The 25,000-nt window shown below is 53.1% G+C and overlaps 36 non-coding genes and 7 pseudogenes across 36 annotated transcripts in view; all 43 read left to right on the top strand.

Annotated features, from left to right (window-relative positions):
- The first annotated feature begins 347 nt into the window (after nt 1–347).
- LOC148827600 (5S ribosomal RNA) lies at nt 348–466 on the top strand (annotated as a pseudogene).
- Nucleotides 467–922: 456 nt separating this feature from the next.
- LOC148827599 (5S ribosomal RNA) lies at nt 923–1,041 on the top strand. The gene has a single exon (XR_016092708.1). It is a non-coding gene; the product is annotated as a 5S ribosomal RNA (ribosomal RNA).
- Nucleotides 1,042–1,497: 456 nt separating this feature from the next.
- On the top strand, nt 1,498–1,616 carry LOC148827598 (5S ribosomal RNA; annotated as a pseudogene).
- A 456-nt stretch (nt 1,617–2,072) lies between these two features.
- Nucleotides 2,073–2,191, top strand: LOC148827597 (5S ribosomal RNA). The gene has a single exon (XR_016092707.1). It is a non-coding gene; the product is annotated as a 5S ribosomal RNA (ribosomal RNA).
- Nucleotides 2,192–2,647: 456 nt separating this feature from the next.
- Nucleotides 2,648–2,766, top strand: LOC148827596 (5S ribosomal RNA; annotated as a pseudogene).
- A 456-nt stretch (nt 2,767–3,222) lies between these two features.
- LOC148827595 (5S ribosomal RNA) lies at nt 3,223–3,341 on the top strand. Its single transcript, XR_016092706.1, has one exon. It is a non-coding gene; the product is annotated as a 5S ribosomal RNA (ribosomal RNA).
- A 456-nt stretch (nt 3,342–3,797) lies between these two features.
- LOC148827594 (5S ribosomal RNA) lies at nt 3,798–3,916 on the top strand. Its single transcript, XR_016092705.1, has one exon. It is a non-coding gene; the product is annotated as a 5S ribosomal RNA (ribosomal RNA).
- Nucleotides 3,917–4,372: 456 nt separating this feature from the next.
- Nucleotides 4,373–4,491, top strand: LOC148827593 (5S ribosomal RNA). The gene has a single exon (XR_016092704.1). It is a non-coding gene; the product is annotated as a 5S ribosomal RNA (ribosomal RNA).
- Nucleotides 4,492–5,028: 537 nt separating this feature from the next.
- LOC148827592 (5S ribosomal RNA) lies at nt 5,029–5,147 on the top strand. The gene has a single exon (XR_016092702.1). It is a non-coding gene; the product is annotated as a 5S ribosomal RNA (ribosomal RNA).
- Nucleotides 5,148–5,603: 456 nt separating this feature from the next.
- On the top strand, nt 5,604–5,722 carry LOC148827591 (5S ribosomal RNA). Its single transcript, XR_016092950.1, has one exon. It is a non-coding gene; the product is annotated as a 5S ribosomal RNA (ribosomal RNA).
- A 456-nt stretch (nt 5,723–6,178) lies between these two features.
- On the top strand, nt 6,179–6,297 carry LOC148827590 (5S ribosomal RNA). The gene has a single exon (XR_016092701.1). It is a non-coding gene; the product is annotated as a 5S ribosomal RNA (ribosomal RNA).
- Nucleotides 6,298–6,753: 456 nt separating this feature from the next.
- On the top strand, nt 6,754–6,872 carry LOC148827589 (5S ribosomal RNA). Its single transcript, XR_016092700.1, has one exon. It is a non-coding gene; the product is annotated as a 5S ribosomal RNA (ribosomal RNA).
- A 456-nt stretch (nt 6,873–7,328) lies between these two features.
- On the top strand, nt 7,329–7,447 carry LOC148827588 (5S ribosomal RNA). Its single transcript, XR_016092699.1, has one exon. It is a non-coding gene; the product is annotated as a 5S ribosomal RNA (ribosomal RNA).
- A 456-nt stretch (nt 7,448–7,903) lies between these two features.
- Nucleotides 7,904–8,022, top strand: LOC148827587 (5S ribosomal RNA). The gene has a single exon (XR_016092698.1). It is a non-coding gene; the product is annotated as a 5S ribosomal RNA (ribosomal RNA).
- A 456-nt stretch (nt 8,023–8,478) lies between these two features.
- On the top strand, nt 8,479–8,597 carry LOC148827586 (5S ribosomal RNA). Its single transcript, XR_016092696.1, has one exon. It is a non-coding gene; the product is annotated as a 5S ribosomal RNA (ribosomal RNA).
- Nucleotides 8,598–9,053: 456 nt separating this feature from the next.
- On the top strand, nt 9,054–9,172 carry LOC148827585 (5S ribosomal RNA). The gene has a single exon (XR_016092695.1). It is a non-coding gene; the product is annotated as a 5S ribosomal RNA (ribosomal RNA).
- A 456-nt stretch (nt 9,173–9,628) lies between these two features.
- On the top strand, nt 9,629–9,747 carry LOC148827584 (5S ribosomal RNA). The gene has a single exon (XR_016092694.1). It is a non-coding gene; the product is annotated as a 5S ribosomal RNA (ribosomal RNA).
- A 456-nt stretch (nt 9,748–10,203) lies between these two features.
- Nucleotides 10,204–10,322, top strand: LOC148827583 (5S ribosomal RNA). Its single transcript, XR_016092693.1, has one exon. It is a non-coding gene; the product is annotated as a 5S ribosomal RNA (ribosomal RNA).
- A 456-nt stretch (nt 10,323–10,778) lies between these two features.
- On the top strand, nt 10,779–10,897 carry LOC148827582 (5S ribosomal RNA). Its single transcript, XR_016092691.1, has one exon. It is a non-coding gene; the product is annotated as a 5S ribosomal RNA (ribosomal RNA).
- A 456-nt stretch (nt 10,898–11,353) lies between these two features.
- LOC148827581 (5S ribosomal RNA) lies at nt 11,354–11,472 on the top strand. The gene has a single exon (XR_016092690.1). It is a non-coding gene; the product is annotated as a 5S ribosomal RNA (ribosomal RNA).
- Nucleotides 11,473–11,928: 456 nt separating this feature from the next.
- Nucleotides 11,929–12,047, top strand: LOC148827580 (5S ribosomal RNA). The gene has a single exon (XR_016092689.1). It is a non-coding gene; the product is annotated as a 5S ribosomal RNA (ribosomal RNA).
- A 456-nt stretch (nt 12,048–12,503) lies between these two features.
- Nucleotides 12,504–12,622, top strand: LOC148827579 (5S ribosomal RNA). The gene has a single exon (XR_016092688.1). It is a non-coding gene; the product is annotated as a 5S ribosomal RNA (ribosomal RNA).
- A 456-nt stretch (nt 12,623–13,078) lies between these two features.
- LOC148827578 (5S ribosomal RNA) lies at nt 13,079–13,197 on the top strand. Its single transcript, XR_016092687.1, has one exon. It is a non-coding gene; the product is annotated as a 5S ribosomal RNA (ribosomal RNA).
- A 456-nt stretch (nt 13,198–13,653) lies between these two features.
- Nucleotides 13,654–13,772, top strand: LOC148827577 (5S ribosomal RNA). The gene has a single exon (XR_016092686.1). It is a non-coding gene; the product is annotated as a 5S ribosomal RNA (ribosomal RNA).
- A 456-nt stretch (nt 13,773–14,228) lies between these two features.
- Nucleotides 14,229–14,347, top strand: LOC148827576 (5S ribosomal RNA). The gene has a single exon (XR_016092684.1). It is a non-coding gene; the product is annotated as a 5S ribosomal RNA (ribosomal RNA).
- Nucleotides 14,348–14,884: 537 nt separating this feature from the next.
- On the top strand, nt 14,885–15,003 carry LOC148827575 (5S ribosomal RNA; annotated as a pseudogene).
- Nucleotides 15,004–15,540: 537 nt separating this feature from the next.
- LOC148827574 (5S ribosomal RNA) lies at nt 15,541–15,659 on the top strand. Its single transcript, XR_016092683.1, has one exon. It is a non-coding gene; the product is annotated as a 5S ribosomal RNA (ribosomal RNA).
- Nucleotides 15,660–16,115: 456 nt separating this feature from the next.
- On the top strand, nt 16,116–16,234 carry LOC148827573 (5S ribosomal RNA). The gene has a single exon (XR_016092682.1). It is a non-coding gene; the product is annotated as a 5S ribosomal RNA (ribosomal RNA).
- Nucleotides 16,235–16,690: 456 nt separating this feature from the next.
- LOC148827572 (5S ribosomal RNA) lies at nt 16,691–16,809 on the top strand. The gene has a single exon (XR_016092680.1). It is a non-coding gene; the product is annotated as a 5S ribosomal RNA (ribosomal RNA).
- Nucleotides 16,810–17,265: 456 nt separating this feature from the next.
- On the top strand, nt 17,266–17,384 carry LOC148827571 (5S ribosomal RNA; annotated as a pseudogene).
- Nucleotides 17,385–17,840: 456 nt separating this feature from the next.
- Nucleotides 17,841–17,959, top strand: LOC148827570 (5S ribosomal RNA). Its single transcript, XR_016092679.1, has one exon. It is a non-coding gene; the product is annotated as a 5S ribosomal RNA (ribosomal RNA).
- A 456-nt stretch (nt 17,960–18,415) lies between these two features.
- On the top strand, nt 18,416–18,534 carry LOC148827569 (5S ribosomal RNA). Its single transcript, XR_016093107.1, has one exon. It is a non-coding gene; the product is annotated as a 5S ribosomal RNA (ribosomal RNA).
- Nucleotides 18,535–18,990: 456 nt separating this feature from the next.
- On the top strand, nt 18,991–19,109 carry LOC148827568 (5S ribosomal RNA). The gene has a single exon (XR_016092678.1). It is a non-coding gene; the product is annotated as a 5S ribosomal RNA (ribosomal RNA).
- Nucleotides 19,110–19,646: 537 nt separating this feature from the next.
- On the top strand, nt 19,647–19,765 carry LOC148827567 (5S ribosomal RNA). The gene has a single exon (XR_016092677.1). It is a non-coding gene; the product is annotated as a 5S ribosomal RNA (ribosomal RNA).
- Nucleotides 19,766–20,302: 537 nt separating this feature from the next.
- Nucleotides 20,303–20,421, top strand: LOC148827566 (5S ribosomal RNA). The gene has a single exon (XR_016092676.1). It is a non-coding gene; the product is annotated as a 5S ribosomal RNA (ribosomal RNA).
- A 456-nt stretch (nt 20,422–20,877) lies between these two features.
- Nucleotides 20,878–20,996, top strand: LOC148827565 (5S ribosomal RNA). The gene has a single exon (XR_016092675.1). It is a non-coding gene; the product is annotated as a 5S ribosomal RNA (ribosomal RNA).
- Nucleotides 20,997–21,452: 456 nt separating this feature from the next.
- On the top strand, nt 21,453–21,571 carry LOC148827564 (5S ribosomal RNA). Its single transcript, XR_016092674.1, has one exon. It is a non-coding gene; the product is annotated as a 5S ribosomal RNA (ribosomal RNA).
- Nucleotides 21,572–22,027: 456 nt separating this feature from the next.
- LOC148827563 (5S ribosomal RNA) lies at nt 22,028–22,146 on the top strand. Its single transcript, XR_016093123.1, has one exon. It is a non-coding gene; the product is annotated as a 5S ribosomal RNA (ribosomal RNA).
- A 456-nt stretch (nt 22,147–22,602) lies between these two features.
- Nucleotides 22,603–22,721, top strand: LOC148827562 (5S ribosomal RNA). Its single transcript, XR_016092672.1, has one exon. It is a non-coding gene; the product is annotated as a 5S ribosomal RNA (ribosomal RNA).
- Nucleotides 22,722–23,177: 456 nt separating this feature from the next.
- Nucleotides 23,178–23,296, top strand: LOC148827561 (5S ribosomal RNA). The gene has a single exon (XR_016093321.1). It is a non-coding gene; the product is annotated as a 5S ribosomal RNA (ribosomal RNA).
- Nucleotides 23,297–23,752: 456 nt separating this feature from the next.
- Nucleotides 23,753–23,871, top strand: LOC148827560 (5S ribosomal RNA; annotated as a pseudogene).
- A 537-nt stretch (nt 23,872–24,408) lies between these two features.
- Nucleotides 24,409–24,527, top strand: LOC148827559 (5S ribosomal RNA; annotated as a pseudogene).
- A 456-nt stretch (nt 24,528–24,983) lies between these two features.
- Nucleotides 24,984–25,000, top strand: part of LOC148827558 (5S ribosomal RNA) — a 119-nt gene continuing 102 nt past the window's right edge. Inside the window, exon 1 of the ribosomal RNA XR_016092671.1 lies at nt 24,984–25,000. This exon is cut by the window's right edge and continues 102 nt beyond it. This is a non-coding gene — a ribosomal RNA (5S ribosomal RNA).

The raw sequence follows: 25,000 nt of genomic DNA, 5'->3' as shown, positions 1-25,000 counted from the left end.
CTTGTGTATTAGCGTGAGCGTTTTTTATTCTGATCATGAACAGTTTTACAAGTCCGCAAAGGATCGAGGAAAGGTTTATCGCCAGCTGAAAAGAGACACAGCGCTTCGGCTGTGGAGACTTGTTCGGCTGGCGTTCGGGGAGTCGCGTTTTTCAGAATTGTATTGAGATCGTTTTCCACAGAGCTCAGATGTCAAAGCACAGCAGCAGCTCTCCACAGCGATCCTCTATAGCGCCCTTTCTCCCGCAGCTCCGTCCTCATTGGAAGGAAGCAAGAAAAAAGCAGCGTCGTAAAAGAGGTGACGGAGCTGTCCTCTCTATAAGAAGGGTGCCAGCGAGCCTTGCTCTCGCTTACGGCCACACCCCCTTGAGCACGCCTGATCTCGTCTGGTCTCCGAAGCTAAACAGGGATGGGCCTGGTTAGTACTTGGATGGGAGACCGCCTGGGAATACCAGGTGCTGTAAGCTTTTAAGCGCAGGAGGCGCCCTATCCCCGCTCGCTCGCTCATTCCCCTGTTCACACGTGCAGTGCGGCTTGTCCGTCTGTTTATTTGTCAGCTTTGGCGAGACACGGGTGCTTGTGTATTAGCGTGAGCGTTTTTTATTCTGATCATGAACAGTTTTACAAGTCCGCAAAGGATCGAGGAAAGGTTTATCGCCAGCTGAAAAGAGACACAGCGCTTCGGCTGTGGAGACTTGTTCGGCTGGCGTTCGGGGAGTCGCGTTTTTCAGAATTGTATTGAGATCGTTTTCCACAGAGCTCAGATGTCAAAGCACAGCAGCAGCTCTCCACAGCGATCCTCTATAGCGCCCTTTCTCCCGCAGCTCCGTCCTCATTGGAAGGAAGCAAGAAAAAAGCAGCGTCGTAAAAGAGGTGACGGAGCTGTCCTCTCTATAAGAAGGGTGCCAGCGAGCCTTGCTCTCGCTTACGGCCACACCCCCTTGAGCACGCCTGATCTCGTCTGATCTCGGAAGCTAAACAGGGATGGGCCTGGTTAGTACTTGGATGGGAGACCGCCTGGGAATACCAGGTGCTGTAAGCTTTTAAGCGCAGGAGGCGCCCTATCCCCGCTCGCTCGCTCATTCCCCTGTTCACACGTGCAGTGCGGCTTGTCCGTCTGTTTATTTGTCAGCTTTGGCGAGACACGGGTGCTTGTGTATTAGCGTGAGCGTTTTTTATTCTGATCATGAACAGTTTTACAAGTCCGCAAAGGATCGAGGAAAGGTTTATCGCCAGCTGAAAAGAGACACAGCGCTTCGGCTGTGGAGACTTGTTCGGCTGGCGTTCGGGGAGTCGCGTTTTTCAGAATTGTATTGAGATCGTTTTCCACAGAGCTCAGATGTCAAAGCACAGCAGCAGCTCTCCACAGCGATCCTCTATAGCGCCCTTTCTCCCGCAGCTCCGTCCTCATTGGAAGGAAGCAAGAAAAAAGCAGCGTCGTAAAAGAGGTGACGGAGCTGTCCTCTCTATAAGAAGGGTGCCAGCGAGCCTTGCTTTCGCTTACGGCCACACCCCCTTGAGCACGCCTGATCTCGTCTGATCTCGGAAGCTAAACAGGGATGGGCCTGGTTAGTACTTGGATGGGAGACCGCCTGGGAATACCAGGTCCTGTAAGCTTTTAAGCGCAGGAGGCGCCCTATCCCCGCTCGCTCGCTCATTCCCCTGTTCACACGTGCAGTGCGGCTTGTCCGTCTGTTTATTTGTCAGCTTTGGCGAGACACGGGTGCTTGTGTATTAGCGTGAGCGTTTTTTATTCTGATCATGAACAGTTTTACAAGTCCGCAAAGGATCGAGGAAAGGTTTATCGCCAGCTGAAAAGAGACACAGCGCTTCGGCTGTGGAGACTTGTTCGGCTGGCGTTCGGGGAGTCGCGTTTTTCAGAATTGTATTGAGATCGTTTTCCACAGAGCTCAGATGTCAAAGCACAGCAGCAGCTCTCCACAGCGATCCTCTATAGCGCCCTTTCTCCCGCAGCTCCGTCCTCATTGGAAGGAAGCAAGAAAAAAGCAGCGTCGTAAAAGAGGTGACGGAGCTGTCCTCTCTATAAGAAGGGTGCCAGCGAGCCTTGCTCTCGCTTACGGCCACACCCCCTTGAGCACGCCTGATCTCGTCTGATCTCGGAAGCTAAACAGGGATGGGCCTGGTTAGTACTTGGATGGGAGACCGCCTGGGAATACCAGGTGCTGTAAGCTTTTAAGCGCAGGAGGCGCCCTATCCCCGCTCGCTCGCTCATTCCCCTGTTCACACGTGCAGTGCGGCTTGTCCGTCTGTTTATTTGTCAGCTTTGGCGAGACACGGGTGCTTGTGTATTAGCGTGAGCGTTTTTTATTCTGATCATGAACAGTTTTACAAGTCCGCAAAGGATCGAGGAAAGGTTTATCGCCAGCTGAAAAGAGACACAGCGCTTCGGCTGTGGAGACTTGTTCGGCTGGCGTTCGGGGAGTCGCGTTTTTCAGAATTGTATTGAGATCGTTTTCCACAGAGCTCAGATGTCAAAGCACAGCAGCAGCTCTCCACAGCGATCCTCTATAGCGCCCTTTCTCCCGCAGCTCCGTCCTCATTGGAAGGAAGCAAGAAAAAAGCAGCGTCGTAAAAGAGGTGACGGAGCTGTCCTCTCTATAAGAAGGGTGCCAGCGAGCCTTGCTCTCGCTTACGGCCACACCCCCTTGAGCACGCCTGATCTCGTCTGATCTTGGAAGCTAAACAGGGATGGGCCTGGTTAGTACTTGGATGGGAGACCGCCTGGGAATACCAGGTGCTGTAAGCTTTTAAGCGCAGGAGGCGCCCTATCCCCGCTCGCTCGCTCATTCCCCTGTTCACACGTGCAGTGCGGCTTGTCCGTCTGTTTATTTGTCAGCTTTGGCGAGACACGGGTGCTTGTGTATTAGCGTGAGCGTTTTTTATTCTGATCATGAACAGTTTTACAAGTCCGCAAAGGATCGAGGAAAGGTTTATCGCCAGCTGAAAAGAGACACAGCGCTTCGGCTGTGGAGACTTGTTCGGCTGGCGTTCGGGGAGTCGCGTTTTTCAGAATTGTATTGAGATCGTTTTCCACAGAGCTCAGATGTCAAAGCACAGCAGCAGCTCTCCACAGCGATCCTCTATAGCGCCCTTTCTCCCGCAGCTCCGTCCTCATTGGAAGGAAGCAAGAAAAAAGCAGCGTCGTAAAAGAGGTGACAGAGCTGTCCTCTCTATAAGAAGGGTGCCAGCGAGCCTTGCTCTCGCTTACGGCCACACCCCCTTGAGCACGCCTGATCTCGTCTGATCTCGGAAGCTAAACAGGGATGGGCCTGGTTAGTACTTGGATGGGAGACCGCCTGGGAATACCAGGTGCTGTAAGCTTTTAAGCGCAGGAGGCGCCCTATCCCCGCTCGCTCGCTCATTCCCCTGTTCACACGTGCAGTGCGGCTTGTCCGTCTGTTTATTTGTCAGCTTTGGCGAGACACGGGTGCTTGTGTATTAGCGTGAGCGTTTTTTATTCTGATCATGAACAGTTTTACAAGTCCGCAAAGGATCGAGGAAAGGTTTATCGCCAGCTGAAAAGAGACACAGCGCTTCGGCTGTGGAGACTTGTTCGGCTGGCGTTCGGGGAGTCGCGTTTTTCAGAATTGTATTGAGATCGTTTTCCACAGAGCTCAGATGTCAAAGCACAGCAGCAGCTCTCCACAGCGATCCTCTATAGCGCCCTTTCTCCCGCAGCTCCGTCCTCATTGGAAGGAAGCAAGAAAAAAGCAGCGTCGTAAAAGAGGTGACGGAGCTGTCCTCTCTATAAGAAGGGTGCCAGCGAGCCTTGCTCTCGCTTACGGCCACACCCCCTTGAGCACGCCTGATCTCGTCTGATCTCGGAAGCTAAACAGGGATGGGCCTGGTTAGTACTTGGATGGGAGACCGCCTGGGAATACCAGGTGCTGTAAGCTTTTAAGCGCAGGAGGCGCCCTATCCCCGCTCGCTCGCTCATTCCCCTGTTCACACGTGCAGTGCGGCTTGTCCGTCTGTTTATTTGTCAGCTTTGGCGAGACACGGGTGCTTGTGTATTAGCGTGAGCGTTTTTTATTCTGATCATGAACAGTTTTACAAGTCCGCAAAGGATCGAGGAAAGGTTTATCGCCAGCTGAAAAGAGACACAGCGCTTCGGCTGTGGAGACTTGTTCGGCTGGCGTTCGGGGAGTCGCGTTTTTCAGAATTGTATTGAGATCGTTTTCCACAGAGCTCAGATGTCAAAGCACAGCAGCAGCTCTCCACAGCGATCCTCTATAGCGCCCTTTCTCCCGCAGCTCCGTCCTCATTGGAAGGAAGCAAGAAAAAAGCAGCGTCGTAAAAGAGGTGACGGAGCTGTCCTCTCTATAAGAAGGGTGCCAGCGAGCCTTGCTCTCGCTTACGGCCACACCCCCTTGAGCACGCCTGATCTCGTCTGATCTCGGAAGCTAAACAGGGATGGGCCTGGTTAGTACTTGGATGGGAGACCGCCTGGGAATACCAGGTGCTGTAAGCTTTTAAGCGCAGGAGGCGCCCTATCCCCGCTCGCTCGCTCATTCCCCTGTTCACACGTGCAGTGCGGCTTGTCCGTCTGTTTATTTGTCAGCTTTGGCGAGACACGGGTGCTTGTGTATTAGCGTGAGCGTTTTTTATTCTGATCATGAACAGTTTTACAAGTCCGCAAAGGATCGAGGAAAGGTTTATCGCCAGCTGAAAAGAGACACAGCGCTTCGGCTGTGGAGACTTGTTCGGCTGGCGTTCGGGGAGTCGCGTTTTTCAGAATTGTATTGAGATCGTTTTCCACAGAGCTCAGATGTCAAAGCACAGCAGCAGCTCTCCACAGCGATCCTCTATAGCGCCCTTTCTCCCGCAGCTCCGTCCTCATTGGAAGGAAGCAAGAGTGAAAGGCTGAAGTGAAATAGAGCGGGGACGAAGGCAGTGAAGAGAGAGAACGTGGGAAGAAGAGAAAAACGCAAGGGAAAAAAAGCAGCGTCGTAAAAGAGGTGACGGAGCTGTCCTCTCTATAAGAAGGGTGCCAGCGAGCCTTGCTCTCGCTTACGGCCACACCCCCTTGAGCACGCCTGATCTCGTCTGATCTCGGAAGCTAAACAGGGATGGGCCTGGTTAGTACTTGGATGGGAGACCGCCTGGGAATACCAGGTGCTGTAAGCTTTTAAGCGCAGGAGGCGCCCTATCCCCGCTCGCTCGCTCATTCCCCTGTTCACACGTGCAGTGCGGCTTGTCCGTCTGTTTATTTGTCAGCTTTGGCGAGACACGGGTGCTTGTGTATTAGCGTGAGCGTTTTTTATTCTGATCATGAACAGTTTTACAAGTCCGCAAAGGATCGAGGAAAGGTTTATCGCCAGCTGAAAAGAGACACAGCGCTTCGGCTGTGGAGACTTGTTCGGCTGGCGTTCGGGGAGTCGCGTTTTTCAGAATTGTATTGAGATCGTTTTCCACAGAGCTCAGATGTCAAAGCACAGCAGCAGCTCTCCACAGCGATCCTCTATAGCGCCCTTTCTCCCGCAGCTCCGTCCTCATTGGAAGGAAGCAAGAAAAAAGCAGCGTCGTAAAAGAGGTGACGGAGCTGTCCTCTCTATAAGAAGGGTGCCAGCGAGCCTTGCTCTCGCTTACGGCCACACCCCCTTGAGCACGCCTGATCTCGTCTGATCTCGGAAGCTAAACAGGGATGGGCCTGGTTAGTACTTGGATGGGAGACCGCCTGTGAATACCAGGTGCTGTAAGCTTTTAAGCGCAGGAGGCGCCCTATCCCCGCTCGCTCGCTCATTCCCCTGTTCACACGTGCAGTGCGGCTTGTCCGTCTGTTTATTTGTCAGCTTTGGCGAGACACGGGTGCTTGTGTATTAGCGTGAGCGTTTTTTATTCTGATCATGAACAGTTTTACAAGTCCGCAAAGGATCGAGGAAAGGTTTATCGCCAGCTGAAAAGAGACACAGCGCTTCGGCTGTGGAGACTTGTTCGGCTGGCGTTCGGGGAGTCGCGTTTTTCAGAATTGTATTGAGATCGTTTTCCACAGAGCTCAGATGTCAAAGCACAGCAGCAGCTCTCCACAGCGATCCTCTATAGCGCCCTTTCTCCCGCAGCTCCGTCCTCATTGGAAGGAAGCAAGAAAAAAGCAGCGTCGTAAAAGAGGTGACGGAGCTGTCCTCTCTATAAGAAGGGTGCCAGCGAGCCTTGCTCTCGCTTACGGCCACACCCCCTTGAGCACGCCTGATCTCGTCTGATCTCGGAAGCTAAACAGGGATGGGCCTGGTTAGTACTTGGATGGGAGACCGCCTGGGAATACCAGGTGCTGTAAGCTTTTAAGCGCAGGAGGCGCCCTATCCCCGCTCGCTCGCTCATTCCCCTGTTCACACGTGCAGTGCGGCTTGTCCGTCTGTTTATTTGTCAGCTTTGGCGAGACACGGGTGCTTGTGTATTAGCGTGAGCGTTTTTTATTCTGATCATGAACAGTTTTACAAGTCCGCAAAGGATCGAGGAAAGGTTTATCGCCAGCTGAAAAGAGACACAGCGCTTCGGCTGTGGAGACTTGTTCGGCTGGCGTTCGGGGAGTCGCGTTTTTCAGAATTGTATTGAGATCGTTTTCCACAGAGCTCAGATGTCAAAGCACAGCAGCAGCTCTCCACAGCGATCCTCTATAGCGCCCTTTCTCCCGCAGCTCCGTCCTCATTGGAAGGAAGCAAGAAAAAAGCAGCGTCGTAAAAGAGGTGACGGAGCTGTCCTCTCTATAAGAAGGGTGCCAGCGAGCCTTGCTCTCGCTTACGGCCACACCCCCTTGAGCACGCCTGATCTCGTCTGATCTCGGAAGCTAAACAGGGATGGGCCTGGTTAGTACTTGGATGGGAGACCGCCTGGGAATACCAGGTGCTGTAAGCTTTTAAGCGCAGGAGGCGCCCTATCCCCGCTCGCTCGCTCATTCCCCTGTTCACACGTGCAGTGCGGCTTGTCCGTCTGTTTATTTGTCAGCTTTGGCGAGACACGGGTGCTTGTGTATTAGCGTGAGCGTTTTTTATTCTGATCATGAACAGTTTTACAAGTCCGCAAAGGATCGAGGAAAGGTTTATCGCCAGCTGAAAAGAGACACAGCGCTTCGGCTGTGGAGACTTGTTCGGCTGGCGTTCGGGGAGTCGCGTTTTTCAGAATTGTATTGAGATCGTTTTCCACAGAGCTCAGATGTCAAAGCACAGCAGCAGCTCTCCACAGCGATCCTCTATAGCGCCCTTTCTCCCGCAGCTCCGTCCTCATTGGAAGGAAGCAAGAAAAAAGCAGCGTCGTAAAAGAGGTGACGGAGCTGTCCTCTCTATAAGAAGGGTGCCAGCGAGCCTTGCTCTCGCTTACGGCCACACCCCCTTGAGCACGCCTGATCTCGTCTGATCTCGGAAGCTAAACAGGGATGGGCCTGGTTAGTACTTGGATGGGAGACCGCCTGGGAATACCAGGTGCTGTAAGCTTTTAAGCGCAGGAGGCGCCCTATCCCCGCTCGCTCGCTCATTCCCCTGTTCACACGTGCAGTGCGGCTTGTCCGTCTGTTTATTTGTCAGCTTTGGCGAGACACGGGTGCTTGTGTATTAGCGTGAGCGTTTTTTATTCTGATCATGAACAGTTTTACAAGTCCGCAAAGGATCGAGGAAAGGTTTATCGCCAGCTGAAAAGAGACACAGCGCTTCGGCTGTGGAGACTTGTTCGGCTGGCGTTCGGGGAGTCGCGTTTTTCAGAATTGTATTGAGATCGTTTTCCACAGAGCTCAGATGTCAAAGCACAGCAGCAGCTCTCCACAGCGATCCTCTATAGCGCCCTTTCTCCCGCAGCTCCGTCCTCATTGGAAGGAAGCAAGAAAAAAGCAGCGTCGTAAAAGAGGTGACGGAGCTGTCCTCTCTATAAGAAGGGTGCCAGCGAGCCTTGCTCTCGCTTACGGCCACACCCCCTTGAGCACGCCTGATCTCGTCTGATCTCGGAAGCTAAACAGGGATGGGCCTGGTTAGTACTTGGATGGGAGACCGCCTGGGAATACCAGGTGCTGTAAGCTTTTAAGCGCAGGAGGCGCCCTATCCCCGCTCGCTCGCTCATTCCCCTGTTCACACGTGCAGTGCGGCTTGTCCGTCTGTTTATTTGTCAGCTTTGGCGAGACACGGGTGCTTGTGTATTAGCGTGAGCGTTTTTTATTCTGATCATGAACAGTTTTACAAGTCCGCAAAGGATCGAGGAAAGGTTTATCGCCAGCTGAAAAGAGACACAGCGCTTCGGCTGTGGAGACTTGTTCGGCTGGCGTTCGGGGAGTCGCGTTTTTCAGAATTGTATTGAGATCGTTTTCCACAGAGCTCAGATGTCAAAGCACAGCAGCAGCTCTCCACAGCGATCCTCTATAGCGCCCTTTCTCCCGCAGCTCCGTCCTCATTGGAAGGAAGCAAGAAAAAAGCAGCGTCGTAAAAGAGGTGACGGAGCTGTCCTCTCTATAAGAAGGGTGCCAGCGAGCCTTGCTCTCGCTTACGGCCACACCCCCTTGAGCACGCCTGATCTCGTCTGATCTCGGAAGCTAAACAGGGATGGGCCTGGTTAGTACTTGGATGGGAGACCGCCTGGGAATACCAGGTGCTGTAAGCTTTTAAGCGCAGGAGGCGCCCTATCCCCGCTCGCTCGCTCATTCCCCTGTTCACACGTGCAGTGCGGCTTGTCCGTCTGTTTATTTGTCAGCTTTGGCGAGACACGGGTGCTTGTGTATTAGCGTGAGCGTTTTTTATTCTGATCATGAACAGTTTTACAAGTCCGCAAAGGATCGAGGAAAGGTTTATCGCCAGCTGAAAAGAGACACAGCGCTTCGGCTGTGGAGACTTGTTCGGCTGGCGTTCGGGGAGTCGCGTTTTTCAGAATTGTATTGAGATCGTTTTCCACAGAGCTCAGATGTCAAAGCACAGCAGCAGCTCTCCACAGCGATCCTCTATAGCGCCCTTTCTCCCGCAGCTCCGTCCTCATTGGAAGGAAGCAAGAAAAAAGCAGCGTCGTAAAAGAGGTGACGGAGCTGTCCTCTCTATAAGAAGGGTGCCAGCGAGCCTTGCTCTCGCTTACGGCCACACCCCCTTGAGCACGCCTGATCTCGTCTGATCTCGGAAGCTAAACAGGGATGGGCCTGGTTAGTACTTGGATGGGAGACCGCCTGGGAATACCAGGTGCTGTAAGCTTTTAAGCGCAGGAGGCGCCCTATCCCCGCTCGCTCGCTCATTCCCCTGTTCACACGTGCAGTGCGGCTTGTCCGTCTGTTTATTTGTCAGCTTTGGCGAGACACGGGTGCTTGTGTATTAGCGTGAGCGTTTTTTATTCTGATCATGAACAGTTTTACAAGTCCGCAAAGGATCGAGGAAAGGTTTATCGCCAGCTGAAAAGAGACACAGCGCTTCGGCTGTGGAGACTTGTTCGGCTGGCGTTCGGGGAGTCGCGTTTTTCAGAATTGTATTGAGATCGTTTTCCACAGAGCTCAGATGTCAAAGCACAGCAGCAGCTCTCCACAGCGATCCTCTATAGCGCCCTTTCTCCCGCAGCTCCGTCCTCATTGGAAGGAAGCAAGAAAAAAGCAGCGTCGTAAAAGAGGTGACGGAGCTGTCCTCTCTATAAGAAGGGTGCCAGCGAGCCTTGCTCTCGCTTACGGCCACACCCCCTTGAGCACGCCTGATCTCGTCTGATCTCGGAAGCTAAACAGGGATGGGCCTGGTTAGTACTTGGATGGGAGACCGCCTGGGAATACCAGGTGCTGTAAGCTTTTAAGCGCAGGAGGCGCCCTATCCCCGCTCGCTCGCTCATTCCCCTGTTCACACGTGCAGTGCGGCTTGTCCGTCTGTTTATTTGTCAGCTTTGGCGAGACACGGGTGCTTGTGTATTAGCGTGAGCGTTTTTTATTCTGATCATGAACAGTTTTACAAGTCCGCAAAGGATCGAGGAAAGGTTTATCGCCAGCTGAAAAGAGACACAGCGCTTCGGCTGTGGAGACTTGTTCGGCTGGCGTTCGGGGAGTCGCGTTTTTCAGAATTGTATTGAGATCGTTTTCCACAGAGCTCAGATGTCAAAGCACAGCAGCAGCTCTCCACAGCGATCCTCTATAGCGCCCTTTCTCCCGCAGCTCCGTCCTCATTGGAAGGAAGCAAGAAAAAAGCAGCGTCGTAAAAGAGGTGACGGAGCTGTCCTCTCTATAAGAAGGGTGCCAGCGAGCCTTGCTCTTGCTTACGGCCACACCCCCTTGAGCACGCCTGATCTCGTCTGATCTCGGAAGCTAAACAGGGATGGGCCTGGTTAGTACTTGGATGGGAGACCGCCTGGGAATACCAGGTGCTGTAAGCTTTTAAGCGCAGGAGGCGCCCTATCCCCGCTCGCTCGCTCATTCCCCTGTTCACACGTGCAGTGCGGCTTGTCCGTCTGTTTATTTGTCAGCTTTGGCGAGACACGGGTGCTTGTGTATTAGCGTGAGCGTTTTTTATTCTGATCATGAACAGTTTTACAAGTCCGCAAAGGATCGAGGAAAGGTTTATCGCCAGCTGAAAAGAGACACAGCGCTTCGGCTGTGGAGACTTGTTCGGCTGGCGTTCGGGGAGTCGCGTTTTTCAGAATTGTATTGAGATCGTTTTCCACAGAGCTCAGATGTCAAAGCACAGCAGCAGCTCTCCACAGCGATCCTCTATAGCGCCCTTTCTCCCGCAGCTCCGTCCTCATTGGAAGGAAGCAAGAAAAAAGCAGCGTCGTAAAAGAGGTGACGGAGCTGTCCTCTCTATAAGAAGGGTGCCAGCGAGCCTTGCTCTCGCTTACGGCCACACCCCCTTGAGCACGCCTGATCTCGTCTGATCTCGGAAGCTAAACAGGGATGGGCCTGGTTAGTACTTGGATGGGAGACCGCCTGGGAATACCAGGTGCTGTAAGCTTTTAAGCGCAGGAGGCGCCCTATCCCCGCTCGCTCGCTCATTCCCCTGTTCACACGTGCAGTGCGGCTTGTCCGTCTGTTTATTTGTCAGCTTTGGCGAGACACGGGTGCTTGTGTATTAGCGTGAGCGTTTTTTATTCTGATCATGAACAGTTTTACAAGTCCGCAAAGGATCGAGGAAAGGTTTATCGCCAGCTGAAAAGAGACACAGCGCTTCGGCTGTGGAGACTTGTTCGGCTGGCGTTCGGGGAGTCGCGTTTTTCAGAATTGTATTGAGATCGTTTTCCACAGAGCTCAGATGTCAAAGCACAGCAGCAGCTCTCCACAGCGATCCTCTATAGCGCCCTTTCTCCCGCAGCTCCGTCCTCATTGGAAGGAAGCAAGAAAAAAGCAGCGTCGTAAAAGAGGTGACGGAGCTGTCCTCTCTATAAGAAGGGTGCCAGCGAGCCTTGCTCTCGCTTACGGCCACACCCCCTTGAGCACGCCTGATCTCGTCTGATCTCGGAAGCTAAACAGGGATGGGCCTGGTTAGTACTTGGATGGGAGACCGCCTGGGAATACCAGGTGCTGTAAGCTTTTAAGCGCAGGAGGCGCCCTATCCCCGCTCGCTCGCTCATTCCCCTGTTCACACGTGCAGTGCGGCTTGTCCGTCTGTTTATTTGTCAGCTTTGGCGAGACACGGGTGCTTGTGTATTAGCGTGAGCGTTTTTTATTCTGATCATGAACAGTTTTACAAGTCCGCAAAGGATCGAGGAAAGGTTTATCGCCAGCTGAAAAGAGACACAGCGCTTCGGCTGTGGAGACTTGTTCGGCTGGCGTTCGGGGAGTCGCGTTTTTCAGAATTGTATTGAGATCGTTTTCCACAGAGCTCAGATGTCAAAGCACAGCAGCAGCTCTCCACAGCGATCCTCTATAGCGCCCTTTCTCCCGCAGCTCCGTCCTCATTGGAAGGAAGCAAGAAAAAAGCAGCGTCGTAAAAGAGGTGACGGAGCTGTCCTCTCTATAAGAAGGGTGCCAGCGAGCCTTGCTCTCGCTTACGGCCACACCCCCTTGAGCACGCCTGATCTCGTCTGATCTCGGAAGCTAAACAGGGATGGGCCTGGTTAGTACTTGGATGGGAGACCGCCTGGGAATACCAGGTGCTGTAAGCTTTTAAGCGCAGGAGGCGCCCTATCCCCGCTCGCTCGCTCATTCCCCTGTTCACACGTGCAGTGCGGCTTGTCCGTCTGTTTATTTGTCAGCTTTGGCGAGACACGGGTGCTTGTGTATTAGCGTGAGCGTTTTTTATTCTGATCATGAACAGTTTTACAAGTCCGCAAAGGATCGAGGAAAGGTTTATCGCCAGCTGAAAAGAGACACAGCGCTTCGGCTGTGGAGACTTGTTCGGCTGGCGTTCGGGGAGTCGCGTTTTTCAGAATTGTATTGAGATCGTTTTCCACAGAGCTCAGATGTCAAAGCACAGCAGCAGCTCTCCACAGCGATCCTCTATAGCGCCCTTTCTCCCGCAGCTCCGTCCTCATTGGAAGGAAGCAAGAAAAAAGCAGCGTCGTAAAAGAGGTGACGGAGCTGTCCTCTCTATAAGAAGGGTGCCAGCGAGCCTTGCTCTTGCTTACGGCCACACCCCCTTGAGCACGCCTGATCTCGTCTGATCTCGGAAGCTAAACAGGGATGGGCCTGGTTAGTACTTGGATGGGAGACCGCCTGGGAATACCAGGTGCTGTAAGCTTTTAAGCGCAGGAGGCGCCCTATCCCCGCTCGCTCGCTCATTCCCCTGTTCACACGTGCAGTGCGGCTTGTCCGTCTGTTTATTTGTCAGCTTTGGCGAGACACGGGTGCTTGTGTATTAGCGTGAGCGTTTTTTATTCTGATCATGAACAGTTTTACAAGTCCGCAAAGGATCGAGGAAAGGTTTATCGCCAGCTGAAAAGAGACACAGCGCTTCGGCTGTGGAGACTTGTTCGGCTGGCGTTCGGGGAGTCGCGTTTTTCAGAATTGTATTGAGATCGTTTTCCACAGAGCTCAGATGTCAAAGCACAGCAGCAGCTCTCCACAGCGATCCTCTATAGCGCCCTTTCTCCCGCAGCTCCGTCCTCATTGGAAGGAAGCAAGAAAAAAGCAGCGTCGTAAAAGAGGTGACGGAGCTGTCCTCTCTATAAGAAGGGTGCCAGCGAGCCTTGCTCTCGCTTACGGCCACACCCCCTTGAGCACGCCTGATCTCGTCTGATCTCGGAAGCTAAACAGGGATGGGCCTGGTTAGTACTTGGATGGGAGACCGCCTGGGAATACCAGGTGCTGTAAGCTTTTAAGCGCAGGAGGCGCCCTATCCCCGCTCGCTCGCTCATTCCCCTGTTCACACGTGCAGTGCGGCTTGTCCGTCTGTTTATTTGTCAGCTTTGGCGAGACACGGGTGCTTGTGTATTAGCGTGAGCGTTTTTTATTCTGATCATGAACAGTTTTACAAGTCCGCAAAGGATCGAGGAAAGGTTTATCGCCAGCTGAAAAGAGACACAGCGCTTCGGCTGTGGAGACTTGTTCGGCTGGCGTTCGGGGAGTCGCGTTTTTCAGAATTGTATTGAGATCGTTTTCCACAGAGCTCAGATGTCAAAGCACAGCAGCAGCTCTCCACAGCGATCCTCTATAGCGCCCTTTCTCCCGCAGCTCCGTCCTCATTGGAAGGAAGCAAGAAAAAAGCAGCGTCGTAAAAGAGGTGACGGAGCTGTCCTCTCTATAAGAAGGGTGCCAGCGAGCCTTGCTCTCGCTTACGGCCACACCCCCTTGAGCACGCCTGATCTCGTCTGATCTCGGAAGCTAAACAGGGATGGGCCTGGTTAGTACTTGGATGGGAGACCGCCTGGGAATACCAGGTGCTGTAAGCTTTTAAGCGCAGGAGGCGCCCTATCCCCGCTCGCTCGCTCATTCCCCTGTTCACACGTGCAGTGCGGCTTGTCCGTCTGTTTATTTGTCAGCTTTGGCGAGACACGGGTGCTTGTGTATTAGCGTGAGCGTTTTTTATTCTGATCATGAACAGTTTTACAAGTCCGCAAAGGATCGAGGAAAGGTTTATCGCCAGCTGAAAAGAGACACAGCGCTTCGGCTGTGGAGACTTGTTCGGCTGGCGTTCGGGGAGTCGCGTTTTTCAGAATTGTATTGAGATCGTTTTCCACAGAGCTCAGATGTCAAAGCACAGCAGCAGCTCTCCACAGCGATCCTCTATAGCGCCCTTTCTCCCGCAGCTCCGTCCTCATTGGAAGGAAGCAAGAAAAAAGCAGCGTCGTAAAAGAGGTGACGGAGCTGTCCTCTCTATAAGAAGGGTGCCAGCGAGCCTTGCTCTCGCTTACGGCCACACCCCCTTGAGCACGCCTGATCTCGTCTGATCTCGGAAGCTAAACAGGGATGGGCCTGGTTAGTACTTGGATGGGAGACCGCCTGGGAATACCAGGTGCTGTAAGCTTTTAAGCGCAGGAGGCGCCCTATCCCCGCTCGCTCGCTCATTCCCCTGTTCACACGTGCAGTGCGGCTTGTCCGTCTGTTTATTTGTCAGCTTTGGCGAGACACGGGTGCTTGTGTATTAGCGTGAGCGTTTTTTATTCTGATCATGAACAGTTTTACAAGTCCGCAAAGGATCGAGGAAAGGTTTATCGCCAGCTGAAAAGAGACACAGCGCTTCGGCTGTGGAGACTTGTTCGGCTGGCGTTCGGGGAGTCGCGTTTTTCAGAATTGTATTGAGATCGTTTTCCACAGAGCTCAGATGTCAAAGCACAGCAGCAGCTCTCCACAGCGATCCTCTATAGCGCCCTTTCTCCCGCAGCTCCGTCCTCATTGGAAGGAAGCAAGAGTGAAAGGCTGAAGTGAAATAGAGCGGGGACGAAGGCAGTGAAGAGAGAGAACGTGGGAAGAAGAGAAAAACGCAAGGGAAAAAAAGCAGCGTCGTAAAAGAGGTGACGGAGCTGTCCTCTCTATAAGAAGGGTGCCAGCGAGCCTTGCTCTCGCTTACGGCCACACCCCCTTGAGCACGCCTGATCTTGTCTGATCTCGGAAGCTAAACAGGGATGGGCCTGGTTAGTACTTGGATGGGAGACCGCCTGGGAATACCAGGTGCTGTAAGCTTTTAAGCGCAGGAGGCGCCCTATCCCCGCTCGCTCGCTCATTCCCCTGTTCACACGTGCAGTGCGGCTTGTCCGTCTGTTTATTTGTCAGCTTTGGCGAGACACGGGTGCTTGTGTATTAGCGTGAGCGTTTTTTATTCTGATCATGAACAGTTTTACAAGTCCGCAAAGGATCGAGGAAAGGTTTATCGCCAGCTGAAAAGAGACACAGCGCTTCGGCTGTGGAGACTTGTTCGGCTGGCGTTCGGGGAGTCGCGTTTTTCAGAATTGTATTGAGATCGTTTTCCACAGAGCTCAGATGTCAAAGCACAGCAGCAGCTCTCCACAGCGATCCTCTATAGCGCCCTTTCTCCCGCAGCTCCGTCCTCATTGGAAGGAAGCAAGAGTGAAAGGCTGAAGTGAAATAGAGCGGGGACGAAGGCAGTGAAGAGAGAGAACGTGGGAAGAAGAGAAAAACGCAAGGGAAAAAAAGCAGCGTCGTAAAAGAGGTGACGGAGCTGTCCTCTCTATAAGAAGGGTGCCAGCGAGCCTTGCTCTCGCTTACGGCCACACCCCCTTGAGCACGCCTGATCTCGTCTGATCTCGGAAGCTAAACAGGGATGGGCCTGGTTAGTACTTGGATGGGAGACCGCCTGGGAATACCAGGTGCTGTAAGCTTTTAAGCGCAGGAGGCGCCCTATCCCCGCTCGCTCGCTCATTCCCCTGTTCACACGTGCAGTGCGGCTTGTCCGTCTGTTTATTTGTCTGCTTTGGCGAGACACGGGTGCTTGTGTATTAGCGTGAGCGTTTTTTATTCTGATCATGAACAGTTTTACAAGTCCGCAAAGGATCGAGGAAAGGTTTATCGCCAGCTGAAAAGAGACACAGCGCTTCGGCTGTGGAGACTTGTTCGGCTGGCGTTCGGGGAGTCGCGTTTTTCAGAATTGTATTGAGATCGTTTTCCACAGAGCTCAGATGTCAAAGCACAGCAGCAGCTCTCCACAGCGATCCTCTATAGCGCCCTTTCTCCCGCAGCTCCGTCCTCATTGGAAGGAAGCAAGAAAAAAGCAGCGTCGTAAAAGAGGTGACGGAGCTGTCCTCTCTATAAGAAGGGTGCCAGCGAGCCTTGCTCTCGCTTACGGCCACACCCCCTTGAGCACGCCTGATCTCGTCTGATCTCGGAAGCTAAACAGGGATGGGCCTGGTTAGTACTTGGATGGGAGACCGCCTGGGAATACCAGGTGCTGTAAGCTTTTAAGCGCAGGAGGCGCCCTATCCCCGCTCGCTCGCTCATTCCCCTGTTCACACGTGCAGTGCGGCTTGTCCGTCTGTTTATTTGTCAGCTTTGGCGAGACACGGGTGCTTGTGTATTAGCGTGAGCGTTTTTTATTCTGATCATGAACAGTTTTACAAGTCCGCAAAGGATCGAGGAAAGGTTTATCGCCAGCTGAAAAGAGACACAGCGCTTCGGCTGTGGAGACTTGTTCGGCTGGCGTTCGGGGAGTCGCGTTTTTCAGAATTGTATTGAGATCGTTTTCCACAGAGCTCAGATGTCAAAGCACAGCAGCAGCTCTCCACAGCGATCCTCTATAGCGCCCTTTCTCCCGCAGCTCCGTCCTCATTGGAAGGAAGCAAGAAAAAAGCAGCGTCGTAAAAGAGGTGACGGAGCTGTCCTCTCTATAAGAAGGGTGCCAGCGAGCCTTGCTCTCGCTTACGGCCACACCCCCTTGAGCACGCCTGATCTCGTCTGATCTCGGAAGCTAAACAGGGATGGGCCTGGTTAGTACTTGGATGGGAGACCGCCTGGGAATACCAGGTGCTGTAAGCTTTTAAGCGCAGGAGGCGCCCTATCCCCGCTCGCTCGCTCATTCCCCTGTTCACACGTGCAGTGCGGCTTGTCCGTCTGTTTATTTGTCAGCTTTGGCGAGACACGGGTGCTTGTGTATTAGCGTGAGCGTTTTTTATTCTGATCATGAACAGTTTTACAAGTCCGCAAAGGATCGAGGAAAGGTTTATCGCCAGCTGAAAAGAGACACAGCGCTTCGGCTGTGGAGACTTGTTCGGCTGGCGTTCGGGGAGTCGCGTTTTTCAGAATTGTATTGAGATCGTTTTCCACAGAGCTCAGATGTCAAAGCACAGCAGCAGCTCTCCACAGCGATCCTCTATAGCGCCCTTTCTCCCGCAGCTCCGTCCTCATTGGAAGGAAGCAAGAAAAAAGCAGCGTCGTAAAAGAGGTGACGGAGCTGTCCTCTCTATAAGAAGGGTGCCAGCGAGCCTTGCTCTCGCTTACGGCCACACCCCCTTGAGCACGCCTGATCTCGTCTGATCTCGGAAGCTAAACAGAGATGGGCCTGGTTAGTACTTGGATGGGAGACCGCCTGGGAATACCAGGTGCTGTAAGCTTTTAAGCGCAGGAGGCGCCCTATCCCCGCTCGCTCGCTCATTCCCCTGTTCACACGTGCAGTGCGGCTTGTCCGTCTGTTTATTTGTCAGCTTTGGCGAGACACGGGTGCTTGTGTATTAGCGTGAGCGTTTTTTATTCTGATCATGAACAGTTTTACAAGTCCGCAAAGGATCGAGGAAAGGTTTATCGCCAGCTGAAAAGAGACACAGCGCTTCGGCTGTGGAGACTTGTTCGGCTGGCGTTCGGGGAGTCGCGTTTTTCAGAATTGTATTGAGATCGTTTTCCACAGAGCTCAGATGTCAAAGCACAGCAGCAGCTCTCCACAGCGATCCTCTATAGCGCCCTTTCTCCCGCAGCTCCGTCCTCATTGGAAGGAAGCAAGAAAAAAGCAGCGTCGTAAAAGAGGTGACGGAGCTGTCCTCTCTATAAGAAGGGTGCCAGCGAGCCTTGCTCTCGCTTACGGCCACACCCCCTTGAGCACGCCTGATCTCGTCTGATCTCGGAAGCTAAACAGGGATGGGCCTGGTTAGTACTTGGATGGGAGACCGCCTGGGAATACCAGGTGCTGTAAGCTTTTAAGCGCAGGAGGCGCCCTATCCCCGCTCGCTCGCTCATTCCCCTGTTCACACGTGCAGTGCGGCTTGTCCGTCTGTTTATTTGTCAGCTTTGGCGAGACACGGGTGCTTGTGTATTAGCGTGAGCGTTTTTTATTCTGATCATGAACAGTTTTACAAGTCCGCAAAGGATCGAGGAAAGGTTTATCGCCAGCTGAAAAGAGACACAGCGCTTCGGCTGTGGAGACTTGTTCGGCTGGCGTTCGGGGAGTCGCGTTTTTCAGAATTGTATTGAGATCGTTTTCCACAGAGCTCAGATGTCAAAGCACAGCAGCAGCTCTCCACAGCGATCCTCTATAGCGCCCTTTCTCCCGCAGCTCCGTCCTCATTGGAAGGAAGCAAGAAAAAAGCAGCGTCGTAAAAGAGGTGACGGAGCTGTCCTCTCTATAAGAAGGGTGCCAGCGAGCCTTGCTCTCGCTTACGGCCACACCCCCTTGAGCACACCTGATCTCGTCTGATCTCGGAAGCTAAACAGGGATGGGCCTGGTTAGTACTTGGATGGGAGACCGCCTGGGAATACCAGGTGCTGTAAGCTTTTAAGCGCAGGAGGCGCCCTATCCCCGCTCGCTCGCTCATTCCCCTGTTCACACGTGCAGTGCGGCTTGTCCGTCTGTTTATTTGTCAGCTTTGGCGAGACACGGGTGCTTGTGTATTAGCGTGAGCGTTTTTTATTCTGATCATGAACAGTTTTACAAGTCCGCAAAGGATCGAGGAAAGGTTTATCGCCAGCTGAAAAGAGACACAGCGCTTCGGCTGTGGAGACTTGTTCGGCTGGCGTTCGGGGAGTCGCGTTTTTCAGAATTGTATTGAGATCGTTTTCCACAGAGCTCAGATGTCAAAGCACAGCAGCAGCTCTCCACAGCGATCCTCTATAGCGCCCTTTCTCCCGCAGCTCCGTCCTCATTGGAAGGAAGCAAGAAAAAAGCAGCGTCGTAAAAGAGGTGACGGAGCTGTCCTCTCTATAAGAAGGGTGCCAGCGAGCCTTGCTCTCGCTTACGGCCACACCCCCTTGAGCACGCCTGATCTCGTCTGATCTCGGAAGCTAAACAGGGATGGGCCTGGTTAGTACTTGGATGGGAGACCGCCTGGGAATACCAGGTGCTGTAAGCTTTTAAGCGCAGGAGGCGCCCTATCCCCGCTCGCTCGCTCATTCCCCTGTTCACACGTGCAGTGCGGCTTGTCCGTCTGTTTATTTGTCAGCTTTGGCGAGACACGGGTGCTTGTGTATTAGCGTGAGCGTTTTTTATTCTGATCATGAACAGTTTTACAAGTCCGCAAAGGATCGAGGAAAGGTTTATCGCCAGCTGAAAAGAGACACAGCGCTTCGGCTGTGGAGACTTGTTCGGCTGGCGTTCGGGGAGTCGCGTTTTTCAGAATTGTATTGAGATCGTTTTCCACAGAGCTCAGATGTCAAAGCACAGCAGCAGCTCTCCACAGCGATCCTCTATAGCGCCCTTTCTCCCGCAGCTCCGTCCTCATTGGAAGGAAGCAAGAGTGAAAGGCTGAAGTGAAATAGAGCGGGGACGAAGGCAGTGAAGAGAGAGAACGTGGGAAGAAGAGAAAAACGCAAGGGAAAAAAAGCAGCGTCGTAAAAGAGGTGACGGAGCTGTCCTCTCTATAAGAAGGGTGCCAGCGAGCCTTGCTCTTGCTTACGGCCACACCCCCTTGAGCACGCCTGATCTCGTCTGATCTCGGAAGCTAAACAGGGATGGGCCTGGTTAGTACTTGGATGGGAGACCGCCTGGGAATACCAGGTGCTGTAAGCTTTTAAGCGCAGGAGGCGCCCTATCCCCGCTCGCTCGCTCATTCCCCTGTTCACACGTGCAGTGCGGCTTGTCCGTCTGTTTATTTGTCAGCTTTGGCGAGACACGGGTGCTTGTGTATTAGCGTGAGCGTTTTTTATTCTGATCATGAACAGTTTTACAAGTCCGCAAAGGATCGAGGAAAGGTTTATCGCCAGCTGAAAAGAGACACAGCGCTTCGGCTGTGGAGACTTGTTCGGCTGGCGTTCGGGGAGTCGCGTTTTTCAGAATTGTATTGAGATCGTTTTCCACAGAGCTCAGATGTCAAAGCACAGCAGCAGCTCTCCACAGCGATCCTCTATAGCGCCCTTTCTCCCGCAGCTCCGTCCTCATTGGAAGGAAGCAAGAGTGAAAGGCTGAAGTGAAATAGAGCGGGGACGAAGGCAGTGAAGAGAGAGAACGTGGGAAGAAGAGAAAAACGCAAGGGAAAAAAAGCAGCGTCGTAAAAGAGGTGACGGAGCTGTCCTCTCTATAAGAAGGGTGCCAGCGAGCCTTGCTCTCGCTTACGGCCACACCCCCTTGAGCACGCCTGATCTCGTCTGATCTCGGAAGCTAAACAGGGATGGGCCTGGTTAGTACTTGGATGGGAGACCGCCTGGGAATACCAGGTGCTGTAAGCTTTTAAGCGCAGGAGGCGCCCTATCCCCGCTCGCTCGCTCATTCCCCTGTTCACACGTGCAGTGCGGCTTGTCCGTCTGTTTATTTGTCTGCTTTGGCGAGACACGGGTGCTTGTGTATTAGCGTGAGCGTTTTTTATTCTGATCATGAACAGTTTTACAAGTCCGCAAAGGATCGAGGAAAGGTTTATCGCCAGCTGAAAAGAGACACAGCGCTTCGGCTGTGGAGACTTGTTCGGCTGGCGTTCGGGGAGTCGCGTTTTTCAGAATTGTATTGAGATCGTTTTCCACAGAGCTCAGATGTCAAAGCACAGCAGCAGCTCTCCACAGCGATCCTCTATAGCGCCCTTTCTCCCGCAGCTCCGTCCTCATTGGAAGGAAGCAAGAAAAAAGCAGCGTCGTAAAAGAGGTGACGGAGCTGTCCTCTCTATAAGAAGGGTGCCAGCGAGCCTTGCTCTCGCTTACGGCCACACCCCCTTGAGCACGCCTGATCTCGTCTGATCTCGGAAGCTAAACAGGGATGGGCCTGGTTAGTACTTGGATGGGAGACCGCCTGGGAATACCAGGTGCTGTAAGCTTTTAAGCGCAGGAGGCGCCCTATCCCCGCTCGCTCGCTCATTCCCCTGTTCACACGTGCAGTGCGGCTTGTCCGTCTGTTTATTTGTCAGCTTTGGCGAGACACGGGTGCTTGTGTATTAGCGTGAGCGTTTTTTATTCTGATCATGAACAGTTTTACAAGTCCGCAAAGGATCGAGGAAAGGTTTATCGCCAGCTGAAAAGAGACACAGCGCTTCGGCTGTGGAGACTTGTTCGGCTGGCGTTCGGGGAGTCGCGTTTTTCAGAATTGTATTGAGATCGTTTTCCACAGAGCTCAGATGTCAAAGCACAGCAGCAGCTCTCCACAGCGATCCTCTATAGCGCCCTTTCTCCCGCAGCTCCGTCCTCATTGGAAGGAAGCAAGAAAAAAGCAGCGTCGTAAAAGAGGTGACGGAGCTGTCCTCTCTATAAGAAGGGTGCCAGCGAGCCTTGCTCTCGCTTACGGCCACACCCCCTTGAGCACGCCTGATCTCGTCTGATCTCGGAAGCTAAACAGGGATGGGCCTGGTTAGTACTTGGATGGGAGACCGCCTGGGAATACCAGGTGCTGTAAGCTTTTAAGCGCAGGAGGCGCCCTATCCCCGCTCGCTCGCTCATTCCCCTGTTCACACGTGCAGTGCGGCTTGTCCGTCTGTTTATTTGTCAGCTTTGGCGAGACACGGGTGCTTGTGTATTAGCGTGAGCGTTTTTTATTCTGATCATGAACAGTTTTACAAGTCCGCAAAGGATCGAGGAAAGGTTTATCGCCAGCTGAAAAGAGACACAGCGCTTCGGCTGTGGAGACTTGTTCGGCTGGCGTTCGGGGAGTCGCGTTTTTCAGAATTGTATTGAGATCGTTTTCCACAGAGCTCAGATGTCAAAGCACAGCAGCAGCTCTCCACAGCGATCCTCTATAGCGCCCTTTCTCCCGCAGCTCCGTCCTCATTGGAAGGAAGCAAGAAAAAAGCAGCGTCGTAAAAGAGGTGACGGAGCTGTCCTCTCTATAAGAAGGGTGCCAGCGAGCCTTGCTCTTGCTTACGGCCACACCCCCTTGAGCACGCCTGATCTCGTCTGATCTCGGAAGCTAAACAAGGATGGGCCTGGTTAGTACTTGGATGGGAGACCGCCTGGGAATACCAGGTGCTGTAAGCTTTTAAGCGCAGGAGGCGCCCTATCCCCGCTCGCTCGCTCATTCCCCTGTTCACACGTGCAGTGCGGCTTGTCCGTCTGTTTATTTGTCAGCTTTGGCGAGACACGGGTGCTTGTGTATTAGCGTGAGCGTTTTTTATTCTGATCATGAACAGTTTTACAAGTCCGCAAAGGATCGAGGAAAGGTTTATCGCCAGCTGAAAAGAGACACAGCGCTTCGGCTGTGGAGACTTGCTCGGCTGGCGTTCGGGGAGTCGCGTTTTTCAGAATTGTATTGAGATCGTTTTCCACAGAGCTCAGATGTCAAAGCACAGCAGCAGCTCTCCACAGCGATCCTCTATAGCGCCCTTTCTCCCGCAGCTCCGTCCTCATTGGAAGGAAGCAAGAAAAAAGCAGCGTCGTAAAAGAGGTGACGGAGCTGTCCTCTCTATAAGAAGGGTGCCAGCGAGCCTTGCTCTCGCTTACGGCCACACCCCCTTGAGCACGCCTGATCTCGTCTGATCTCGGAAGCTAAACAGGGATGGGCCTGGTTAGTACTTGGATGGGAGACCGCCTGGGAATACCAGGTGCTGTAAGCTTTTAAGCGCAGGAGGCGCCCTATCCCCGCTCGCTCGCTCATTCCCCTGTTCACACGTGCAGTGCGGCTTGTCCGTCTGTTTATTTGTCAGCTTTGGCGAGACACGGGTGCTTGTGTATTAGCGTGAGCGTTTTTTATTCTGATCATGAACAGTTTTACAAGTCCGCAAAGGATCGAGGAAAGGTTTATCGCCAGCTGAAAAGAGACACAGCGCTTCGGCTGTGGAGACTTGTTCGGCTGGCGTTCGGGGAGTCGCGTTTTTCAGAATTGTATTGAGATCGTTTTCCACAGAGCTCAGATGTCAAAGCACAGCAGCAGCTCTCCACAGCGATCCTCTATAGCGCCCTTTCTCCCGCAGCTCCGTCCTCATTGGAAGGAAGCAAGAAAAAAGCAGCGTCGTAAAAGAGGTGACGGAGCTGTCCTCTCTATAAGAAGGGTGCCAGCGAGCCTTGCTCTCGTTTACGGCCACACCCCCTTGAGCACACCTGATCTCGTCTGATCTCGGAAGCTAAACAGGGATGGGCCTGGTTAGTACTTGGATGGGAGACCGCCTGGGAATACCAGGTGCTGTAAGCTTTTAAGCGCAGGAGGCGCCCTATCCCCGCTCGCTCGCTCATTCCCCTGTTCACACGTGCAGTGCGGCTTGTCCGTCTGTTTATTTGTCAGCTTTGGCGAGACACGGGTGCTTGTGTATTAGCGTGAGCGTTTTTTATTCTGATCATGAACAGTTTTACAAGTCCGCAAAGGATCGAGGAAAGGTTTATCGCCAGCTGAAAAGAGACACAGCGCTTCGGCTGTGGAGACTTGTTCGGCTGGCGTTCGGGGAGTCGCGTTTTTCAGAATTGTATTGAGATCGTTTTCCACAGAGCTCAGATGTCAAAGCACAGCAGCAGCTCTCCACAGCGATCCTCTATAGCGCCCTTTCTCCCGCAGCTCCGTCCTCATTGGAAGGAAGCAAGAAAAAAGCAGCGTCGTAAAAGAGGTGACGGAGCTGTCCTCTCTATAAGAAGGGTGCCAGCGAGCCTTGCTCTCGCTTACGGCCACACCCCCTTGAGCACGCCTGATCTTGTCTGATCTCGGAAGCTAAACAGGGATGGGCCTGGTTAGTACTTGGATGGGAGACCGCCTGGGAATACCAGGTGCTGTAAGCTTTTAAGCGCAGGAGGCGCCCTATCCCCGCTCGCTCGCTCATTCCCCTGTTCACACGTGCAGTGCGGCTTGTCCGTCTGTTTATTTGTCAGCTTTGGCGAGACACGGGTGCTTGTGTATTAGCGTGAGCGTTTTTTATTCTGATCATGAACAGTTTTACAAGTCCGCAAAGGATCGAGGAAAGGTTTATCGCCAGCTGAAAAGAGACACAGCGCTTCGGCTGTGGAGACTTGTTCGGCTGGCGTTCGGGGAGTCGCGTTTTTCAGAATTGTATTGAGATCGTTTTCCACAGAGCTCAGATGTCAAAGCACAGCAGCAGCTCTCCACAGCGATCCTCTATAGCGCCCTTTCTCCCGCAGCTCCGTCCTCATTGGAAGGAAGCAAGAGTGAAAGGATGAAGTGAAATAGAGCGGGGACGAAGGCAGTGAAGAGAGAGAACGTGGGAAGAAGAGAAAAACGCAAGGGAAAAAAAGCAGCGTCGTAAAAGAGGTGACGGAGCTGTCCTCTCTATAAGAAGGGTGCCAGCGAGCCTTGCTCTCGCTTACGGCCACACCCCCTTGAGCACGCCTGGTCTCGTCTGATCTCGGAAGCTAAACAGGGATGGGCCTGGTTAGTACTTGGATGGGAGACCGCCTGGGAATACCAGGTGCTGTAAGCTTTTAAGCGCAGGAGGCGCCCTATCCCCGCTCGCTCGCTCATTCCCCTGTTCACACGTGCAGTGCGGCTTGTCCGTCTGTTTATTTGTCAGCTTTGGCGAGACACGGGTGCTTGTGTATTAGCGTGAGCGTTTTTTATTCTGATCATGAACAGTTTTACAAGTCCGCAAAGGATCGAGGAAAGGTTTATCGCCAGCTGAAAAGAGACACAGCGCTTCGGCTGTGGAGACTTGTTCGGCTGGCGTTCGGGGAGTCGCGTTTTTCAGAATTGTATTGAGATCGTTTTCCACAGAGCTCAGATGTCAAAGCACAGCAGCAGCTCTCCACAGCGATCCTCTATAGCGCCCTTTCTCCCGCAGCTCCGTCCTCATTGGAAGGAAGCAAGAAAAAAGCAGCGTCGTAAAAGAGGTGACGGAGCTGTCCTCTCTATAAGAAGGGTGCCAGCGAGCCTTGCTCTCGCTTACGGCCACACCCC

This window comes from Atractosteus spatula, chromosome 10 (genome assembly GCF_055471065.1).
Source record: "Atractosteus spatula isolate fAtrSpa1 chromosome 10, fAtrSpa1.hap1, whole genome shotgun sequence".
In the NCBI taxonomy this organism is placed as follows: Eukaryota; Metazoa; Chordata; class Actinopteri; order Semionotiformes; family Lepisosteidae; genus Atractosteus; species Atractosteus spatula.
The sequence above is the reverse complement of the archived record's forward strand: the minus strand, read 5'-3'. Positions and strand labels throughout refer to the sequence as shown.